At 53.3% G+C, this 9,788-nt stretch overlaps 1 protein-coding gene across 2 annotated transcripts in view; it reads right to left on the minus strand.

The window, feature by feature from the left end:
- DLGAP3 (DLG associated protein 3) overlaps positions 1-7,004 on the minus strand; it is a 61,897-nt gene extending 54,893 nt beyond the window's left edge. The window contains exon 1 of one of the 2 annotated variants that reach the window (XM_049878701.1): positions 6,926-7,004. The gene's annotated coding sequence lies outside the window, so the exon portion shown is untranslated. Of the gene's footprint in view, positions 1-2,912; positions 2,925-6,925 lie in introns of those variants that run through there. The other variant, XM_049878702.1, reaches the window with a different exon arrangement.
- Positions 7,005-9,788: the final 2,784 nt, after the last annotated feature.

Raw genomic sequence — 9,788 nt, forward strand, 5'->3', positions numbered from 1 at the left:
AGACACACAGTTTATTCATACATACTACATATATTCATCTATTCATATGTTGCTAATTTATACACACACACATATATATACCCACACACATGCCCACATCCATCTTTAAACTCACATATATGTGCCTCTGGGTAAGCACACTATACACACATAGGTGGAATTAAGTAACTGCCTTCACAGTCATATACATGAATGCATGCATAGTATGTACATATGTATATACATGTACACACTTACACACATATACCCATAAATTTATGTGCACGCAAACAGCATACTCACACATACTTATGCATACATAGTCATATACCAACTCACAGGCACAAATACACATGTAAGTGCACTGAAATCACAGGTCCTGCAGAGATATCTAGCCCCTCTCCTGGCTTCCACCCCATCCACAAAGCCAGAAGTCCATATTCTCTCCAAGTGGCATCACAAGTTTGCATTTGCTCTCTCCTCTTGCCAGAATGTCTCACTTCTCTATTTGGAAAGTGGTTCCTATTATCAACTGAATATACCCCACTCCTGGACATACTTCATTCCCACCTACTCTCAGAAAAAATTCATTTTAATGCAGAGCTCTGTTAACCCCTTGTTCCATGACTGGAGAAACCAAATATTTCCTGACAACCTATCGGTGGTTGACATTGGAGTAGGTGCGCTTTTTCCCACCCAAGAGGCAGCCCCCTCCCATGTACACAACCCTTTAACTCTGAAAGAAGAAATAAAGAGGAAATGCCGAGGCCGGAGTCCTTCCTCTCAGTACCTCTGGGTATGGTCCACTGCTCCCAGATTCCAAAATAGTTATTGGGGCAGAGAAAGAAACTGAGGAAATTCTCTCTGGGCCCTAAAACATCCTAGGATGTCCCTCTTCTTCCCCAGAGGGCGGTTCAGTGAGCCCCTCCCACCCAGCCCAGTCCAAGGGCCCTGCCAAGAAAGAGGATAGATGTGGAGGCTCAAAGATGTAAAGGGAGGTGACCTGGGTTCAACATAACAAAAGAAGCAAATATTTAAAAACAGGAACTGGGTAGGGAGCAGAGAGACAAGCCGAAGACACCCCCTGGCAGGGAAGCAGCTGCTAGAATGCTGGATCATGAATAACAGGACTCTCCAAGGGGCCAGAGAGAAGGGGGTGGACATCCAGCAATCTACGCGAGGGTGGAGGGGTGACTGCTTCAGGCAGTAGCAACAGCTCCAAAGTAAAGTCTTATCAAAGCTGTTATGTAACCAAGGGAGCTGAGTGGAGCACAAACACCTCCCCTCCCCAAACAGGCACCCACACCCACACCCACCATCTCCCAGCACCCACAGCACAGGAAAACTCAGCTCCTCCCAAGCAGCTAGAGAAGGGAGGAATCATCTTGATGGGTTACATCAAAAACACGATGGGTGAGGGGGTCCCTAACTGGAAGCCACATCTGGGAAGGGATCAAGTGGTTCAGTTTAGGGTCCCTAGGTACCTCCCACTTTTCTTGAACTCCCTGCCACACCCCATTTATGCCCAGCATCATCTGGAAACCCTCTCCTTCCTCTTCCCCAAGGAAGCATCCCATTTGAATATTTGATTGTGCTCTTGAGGATGGGAGGTGAAGCTGCCATCAACCCCTCCTGCCTGTTGTTCCCGCACAGTCTCATCTGCATGTCCTGACATTTGGCTCTCATCCTCCTGGGATGACAAGGGAATGGACCTGGAGAAGTAACTCCTCACTCTATTCCCTTGATGGTTACAAAGAAGGAGCAGAAGAATCCAAATAACTGAGATGACTCTGACCCTAGGTCAGTGAGAAAAAGATTTTCAGAGGAACTGAGGACTGAAACCCAGATCCCATCCCCCAATTTGAATCTTTTTACTCCCCCAGATCTTCCTCTTTTCCCACTGCCCTGTCTCCAGTAGCCTCCTCCTTCTCTGCTCCGTGGCACTGAACAACCCCACCCACTCCCTGAATCCTTTGCTTGGAAATCTTCCTTCCAAACAGAAGTCTCTCCCAACCCTACTCTAAGCTACGGTTGGGATGATCAGAGCACGAGACAGGCTTACAGAATATCTCTGTCTCCTTCCTGCATCCCAAAGTATAGTGGGCCAGGGAATACCAAGTGGTCAGATTATCCTGAACTCCTGAGCTCTACCCTCTTCAGGAAGTTCCAAGCTCTCCTAATCCAGAACTGCCTTGAGCCTGAACTCCTGGGACCCAGTAAGGGAAAGGTTGGTGCCAGTACTCCTAAGCTTTTGCACTACAAATGACCCAAGGAGAAGAGATCTCACAGCCACAATACCATTCTCTGTCCCTACTCCCACATCAAGAGCAGGGTGATTTTGTAAAGGTGGCGGGGGTGGGGGGGGACTGAAACAGGGAAAGGTGGGTCCTTTTCCCAAATATCACTAATAATTGTGAGTCCCAGAGCCAGAAGGAGGACCCCAGAGGCTAGCTTTCCACCCAGGGACTCTGCCCACGGAAAGTGGGTCATCTGGGAGAATTTTTCTAGTGAGCCCTCAACACTGCCCAGCTGCCTTTCCAGAGCTCAAGCACAGACCAATTCAGCACCCGGGACAGCTCCAGGGAGAAAATCCAGGACTCAGAACAGCTCCCGGGGTCTCTGGCCGCAGCCAGAAACCTCGGATGCCAAGAAGGTGCAGCCTTACCCCCCTACACACACTCTTCAGAACAGAAGCCCCTCTCCCTCTGCCCCTCCCACACTTGTTCCCATCCATCGAGGGCACATGATACTCCTCCCTTCCCTCTATGTCCAAAGACAGAAAAGAAACCCAGATGCCGGGCTTCCCTGAGGGAGCCTAGAGACAGGACCCCACCCACCTCCTTCCAGCCCTGAGTCTCTCAATGCCACTCACAGCTGGTTCTAAAAATCACTTCCTTCTTAACCAACACCCCAAAAATCAAAGAAATACTCACGTGGGAGCCCCCAGCCCAGTAGGTAGATGTGGTGGGGGGAGGCAGAAAGAGGTAGCTCCCCACACCCTGTTCTGAGCCCCCTTTCTGAAGGAGCCAGCTCCCATCTGGACTGGGGGGAGGAGAGACATGTGGAAGCACTGAGTGAGGGAAGGGGAGAGGGGAGGAAGCAGGAGCGGGGGACTGCGGGGCGGGGGTGTCGAGATGGGGGTGAGGGAATCCTTTTTAATTTCATTCTCTCCCCATGTCTACATCAGCCCTGCAGGCTCAGCTCTTTAATATTTACACACAGGAGGACAGGATGAGAAAGAACAGAAGGTGAGGGGGGTAGGGGCTACCTGAGCTCAAAGGGCATAAGGCAGAGGTCTTTGGGAGCTAGGAGCTTCCGCGCCCCCACCACCACCACCATCTTGCCCACTCCCGCTCTTGAACTCTTGACTGGAAAGGAAGAGAAGGAACGCTGGGACCATTCCGTCCCTTTGTCAACAAGACACTTTGAAGCTACATCAGAAAAAGATTAGATCCCCACCCACAAACCTGGACACCCCCACAAACCCAGATTTCTTAGGTGCCTTATGTGCAGATAGATGGTAGAGGCAGTATTCATGCACAAGCATGTTCTGAAACTTGGAAGCATGTTTGCATAGCATGTAGGCTGCTATGCAAAAGCACACGAACATGTCAGCTAGTATGTACAGGTTTACACAAGCAAATCCTGGGTGTATCCACATGTAACAGCCCATGAAATCATGTGCAAACCTAGGTAACCATGTGTGTAAACTAGTCCCTAAGCACCCCCACCCCAGCTCTCCAGCTACAGTCTCAAGGAAAAGGCCACCCCCACCCAAGGCTCCTTATTCACAGACCTCACAGCCTCACTTTTTCTGTCTGTGACATGGGAAGAAGGGCTGGTGGGAAGGGATGCTGCACTGAGCCCAAGGGCCTGACAAGTTATTAACAACAATGAGCTGGCAGCTCGTTACCATAACGATGGTGCCACCACCTCACCCCAGCTCAAACCCAGACTCCCCAGACGGCAGGAGGCCCGCTGAGCCAGCAGCCTTCAGACTGGAGAGGGGGGTGAATAAAGAAAATCTAGACACAATGCTTGCAATAGTGCAGGGTACGCAGCTGTTCTTCCAGCCCCCACTGAGAGACAAAGCTTTAGCTCCACGAAGTGGGAATGAAATCAGACTCTGGGAAGGTTTCCTGACCATCGGGATGGTAAGACGCTGGAAAGAGCCTTTGGAAGCCCCTCTAGACAAAATCCTCTATTGTCATTTGCTCCCTTTACCCTCTCACTCCAGGAACCTCTTCTACTCATGTTGGTGGAGTGGATTAAGAGAAAAACCAACCAAATAGGAGGCCCCTCTTTGAAGCTCCGCTCCCCACCTGTAAAATGGGGACAATCATCTTTATCATTCACCCTACACTCACGGAAAGTTTAGTCAGAAAGTGTTTAGGGGTAACTACAGACCCTTCCAAAATCAGACAAGACTCAGAAGTTTCTCTACCCTTCAGGAATCCAGGAAGATAAGGGACTGTCAGCCCAGGTAGAGGCAAAATGTATCAGAAACTGGGTGGGATGAAGGAAAATGGAACTTAGCCAGCTCAAGCCCCAACATCGGCTGGAGAGAGGATGTCAGGTGTCAAGCAGCAGCTGAAAGCAGGCACTGCCACAGAAGAGAGTCAGCGAGTCTGGCCTGCAACAGCTCCAGGCCCTCAACAGCAAGCATCAACACAAGCCCATGGCCTACCTGGGTAGTGAGTGGGTATGGCTGGGAATCCCCATCCCCAGGAGCATCTTCAGCCCCCTCCCTCTGGAAAGGAGCCCCAGATAGAAGGATCTACAGCCTTTAAGCTTATCATGTCTTCATCTCTTCTCCCAAAATCTCTGCTCAGCTCTGACTGAGGTGGAGATGGGGTTCAGAAATGGAGGGTAATATGGAGGGATGGAAAGTTTCTGGGCTGAGAGTAGCCTGGGAACCCAAAAGTGTGCTGTCTGACCTTGAGCAAGTCCCCTCCTTTCTCTGGGTTTCAGTGTCCCCACTTTGTAATTTAGAGGTTGGACTAGGCTGACTTTAAGGTTCCTCCTCGACCATCATTCTGTAACCATATACAAGCGCGCTCCTTGGACATGAGCCCCCTGGCACAAAATGCAGTGGGCACTGCCTGCCAGATCAGTAGGGCAATGGGAGGTGGGAGATACGGGGGTTGTATAGGAGGCTGTTCATGCCATGTTCCTGTTCCTTTTAGAAACACCTGCCACCCTAGCCCTCCCAGCTCCCTTTTTAGACCCTGATTCACTGCCAACTCACGAAGCCTCCCCCTCCCCTCCCTCCTTTTTTTCCCCCTCTCCCTCTTAGGCCTTGGCAGCTGGGTACAGAAGTAGCCCCAGAATTCAGAGAATGCTCGGGCGGGGGGGGGGAGTGGGGAGGAGGTGGAAGGCAGTGCCTCCAGAGTTAGCAGGAACATACCAGGGATTACCACTCTCCAGCCTCGGCCCAGCCTGGCTCTTTGGGTCACTGAAAGACCTGGGTTGGAGTCTTCCTGTACCACTGACTGGTAGTGTGTAATCGTGTGAAAAGCAATTCACCTGTCAAGCCTCAACATCCTCATCTGGCATCATATTAAGTTGAACTACATGAAACTGTTGATTTTGTAGGTTAAAAAAGAAAAAAAGTTGAAAATTGGCAATCTCATATAGCTTAACCTGATATCTGCCCTGCCTGCTTTCCAAGCCTGTTGGAGAGATAAGAAGAGTTGAGAGGGTAGCATTTTTTAAAAGCCCTGGACTTACATAATGGCATTGTTTTATTACATTACTTCAAAGAGCTTTAGAACAAACCTACCAGGAGAAAGTGGGCTGAACCAATGACCCAGAACTTGGAGATTTGGGGTTTGGAAGTCTGGGACAAACATGTTCTGATGACTAGAACAGGGCAGAAGCTTCCACCTGGCCTCCTCAGCTCCTGGCCCTAAAAGGTCCTCAGTGAAACATTACTGGGATGGCACAAGTTCCCAGGTCCCAAGGAGGAGAAGCACATACAGGCACACACTTCCCAGCCCACCCCAAGCCCTATCACCACCAGGGGCCCCGGTAAGCAGTAAGGACAGAACCAGGAGCATCACACAGGGTACTCCCTGGAGGAGGTGAAGGTGGGAAGGAAGGTGGGGAGGTGCCATACAGCTATTGACAGTCAGGGGTGAGGAGTCCATGGAGACTCGCGGCGGGGGGGGGGGGGGCGGGGGGAGCAGGGGAGTGATCTGACCTCTGAAAAGTCTGGTCTCCCTGCCAACCACCATTAGGAATCCCCTAGGAGGGGGACAAAGCCCAAGTGTGGGTGATTCAGAATGAACCCTGCTTAGATACATTCGCACAAAGCCAACACACTCACACAGGACACAGACACCCAGACCCATTCACAGAGACACCATCACACCAGCACACACACATCCATTCACATACACACAGAGACATACATACACACTTTCACACACACGTTCACAGATACATGCACAGAGCACACGCAACACTCACCCTGCATACACTCACTGGCACACACAATCTCCCACAGACTCACACGGTGACACACTCACACACTCATCGCAGGCACGGTGACACGCACCCACACTCACACAACTGCAGAGGAAACTTCTCTCCGGATCTCGCCAACACCACCACTCCCACCTCCCCAAACCCAGCTGACTGCCTCCTCTCAGACCCAAGCCGCCAGCCGAGGAGGGGCAGGGCCGGGGTTGGCCTGCCCCCGCGGCCCTTCCCCGGACAGCGGGTCCTCCGCGTGGTCCCGGCGCCCGCCCCTCAGCTCAGGCCCGCGGGCCGCCAGGCCAGGGCGGGGGCGGGGGCGGCCAAGGAGGCCCAGCCCCTCCCCCCTCCTGGGGCCCGGAGCCGAGGCCGCGGGAGCCCGGGGCGTGGGCGTGGGCGGCCGAGCCTGGGGGGCGCTGCAGAGGGAGCGGCGAGCGCGGCCCCGTCCCCACCGGTCCCCGCGGCTTACCTGGCCCGGCTCGGGCTCCGGCCGAATTACATGGTGCCGGCGGCCCGGGCCGGGGGCGCTGCGGCGGCGGGCAGGCGGGCACGAACCGGGGCCCGGCACTGCGGAGCCCCCAGCGGAGGGGCCGCGCCGGCTGCGGAGCCCTGAGCGAGCGCCGAGCGGCAGCGGGCGCGGGAGCGGGAGGCGGCCAAGCCACGGAGGCTGGATTTCCCGGGGACCAGGAAGGGGAGGCGGGGGGATCCCGCCCGCGCGCTCCGCCCCCGCCCCCGCCCCGCCCCCGCGCAGGGCTGCCGTGCAGGGCGCCGGGGAGAAGGAGGTGGACCGCGTTCCCTGCCCCCGCACAGGACCCAGGAGGGCCGAGGTCGCAGCCGGCGGCAGCTGCCCGGGTCCCCGAGGAGCGCCTGCCTCGCCAACAGCGCTGGGGCGGTCCACCTTGGGGTAGCGAATACGATTCCCCTCCCCAGGGACCACGGAGTCAGTGTTCGCCAGGGACCCAGGAACAGGCACGCACGGTGGCGACCACACACAGCTAACCTAGGCACACGAACCCAAGGCCAGAGGCGGGCAGTTGGGGAGGTAGCCACACAGCCTCACAGACACGGTCTTGTGCCCCACTGAGGCAGAATCACACCCTGAATGTCACACACAGCCCCCTGACATATCCCCTCAGGAGACTCTCTTTCGGTTTTCCAGGTCTGCTCCCAGACTTCAGCTCCCGGCATCGGTTCAAGAGGCCCCCTCCTCTGCCCCAGCCCTTGCCAGGGTGGGGCGCTGTGCCTGGTCTCGGGTCTTAGAGCCGTGGACAGGGGTCTCCTCATCCCCGGTCCGCACAGCCGAGGCATCCCTGGTGTGGGGGGGAAACCCTGCTATACCTGTCGTCTTTGCTGGGGCCTTCACCCATGCCCACTATGCCCGCCCACCTCTGGGCCTAGAGCCAGGGTCTGTGCCAAGACGGGGGCGGAGGAGGGAGGGAAAGGGGACTGTCCGAAGTACAGCTGTAGGCTGCAGAGACAGGACGCAGGCTGCGGGAGAGGCGGAGAGCTGACTGCAGCAGTCCCTGGCTTCAATCCGTCTTGGCGCCCAGATCGATGCTGTAATGGGGAGGGGTGGGGGCTGCGTTGGGGAAGCCGCAGGGGGAGGGGCCGCAGATGTGGGGGGATGGGCTAGTTCTGGATTCTGACGTCTCTGGGTGGGTGCGAGGGAACACTGCCTTGGACACTGAAAGTTGGGTTGGAGGTTAACGTTCAGACTTAAAGACTTCCTTCCCTCTTTCACCTTTCCTGGCCTTGAAAGCTTTGGGGTCGGAGGTGTGGGGAACACATCCCCCAGGGTTGGGAAAGGAACTGCCTGCCTCTAGGAACAGGCCTTGGAGCTGTTCTCATTCAGTGCCCACCCAACAACTCCCTTCTCCCTGTACCTCCTTGAAGCCACTGATTCTCCTCTCTGTATAAAGGGAGAAACTGAGGCACAGAGAGTAGAAGTCACAGGCCCAAAAGAGTTGGAACTGGGGCCCGAGCACTTTCTTCTTCCCCCAAGGAGATGTTTGAAGATGCTCCATCACATAGATGACAGAAAGGGGTTTGGAAAGCCCTTCCCCGGGGGAAGCCCAAAAGTACCAAGGGAAATTCAATACTTATGCTCATCAAAAGACTTTGCCAAAAGAATAAAAAGAGAATCTACAGACTGGGGAAAATTTTTTGCAGTGACATATTTGACAAAAGCCTAATCTCTAAAATATACGGAAAACTTCAGCACCTCAATAACAAAGAGACAAACAGTCCAATCAAAAAATGGGCAAAGGACACAAACAGACACTTCACCAAAGAAGATATTCAGGGAGTTAACAAACACCTGAAGGGATACTCGCAATCATTAGCCATCGTTGCTGTTGTTGTTAGGTGCCCAGTCGAATCGGTTCCAACTCATAGAGACCCTATGTATAACAGAACAAAGCGCTGCCCTGTCCTGTACCATCTTCACAGTAATTCCTATCTTTGAGCCCATTGTTGCAGCCACTGTGTCAATCCATCTTGTTGAGCGTCTTCTTCCTTTTCAATGGCCCTCTACTTTACCAAGTATATGTCCTTCTCCAGGGACTGGTCCCTCCTGGTAACATGTCCAAAGTACATAAGGTGAAGTTTCACCAACCTCGTTTCTGAGGAGCATTCTCGCTGTATGTCTTCCAGGACAGATTTGTTCATTCTTCTGGCAGTCCATGCTATATTCGGTATTCTTCACCACACTGTAATTCAAAGGCATCAATTCTTCTTTGGTCTTCCTTTTTCATGGTCCAGCTTTTGCATGCATATGAGTTGATTGAAAATACCATGGCTTGGGTCAGGCTTAACACATTAAAGAGGTCTTTTGCAGCAGATTTAGTATGGTGCTTGGGTGCCTTCCTCAAGTCTTGTTCCATTCTTATGAGTTCTCTACTCTGCAGTCAGAAGTGTTTTCGAAAGTAGAAACTGAAGCATAAGACACACCTGCTGAGAACACTTTAGCAGCTGCCCACTACCCCACCTCAGTACCAAATGTCTTAGGCTAGGTTCTCTAGAGAAGCAAAAACATTGAAGTGCATAAATATACAGAGAGAGGTTTATATCAAGAAAATGGCTCACACAGTTGCAGTGCCTGGAAAGTCCCAAGTGTGTGGGTCAGGCTGGAGGCTTCTCCTGATTTACATCACATAGCTACAGAGGCTGGCAAACCCAAGATCAGCAGGCCAGATGGCACGCCTCTGGCTCACAGGCTGTGGAGGCCAACAAATCCCAAGATCAGCAGATAAGAATGGCAGGCTGCTGGCTGACGAATCCCAAGATTGGCAGGTAAGCTGCTAACTCAGGTCCCAAGAACTGGAGGTCAGATG

Source organism: Elephas maximus, chromosome 3 (assembly GCF_024166365.1).
Source record: "Elephas maximus indicus isolate mEleMax1 chromosome 3, mEleMax1 primary haplotype, whole genome shotgun sequence".
In the NCBI taxonomy this organism is placed as follows: domain Eukaryota; kingdom Metazoa; phylum Chordata; class Mammalia; order Proboscidea; family Elephantidae; genus Elephas; species Elephas maximus.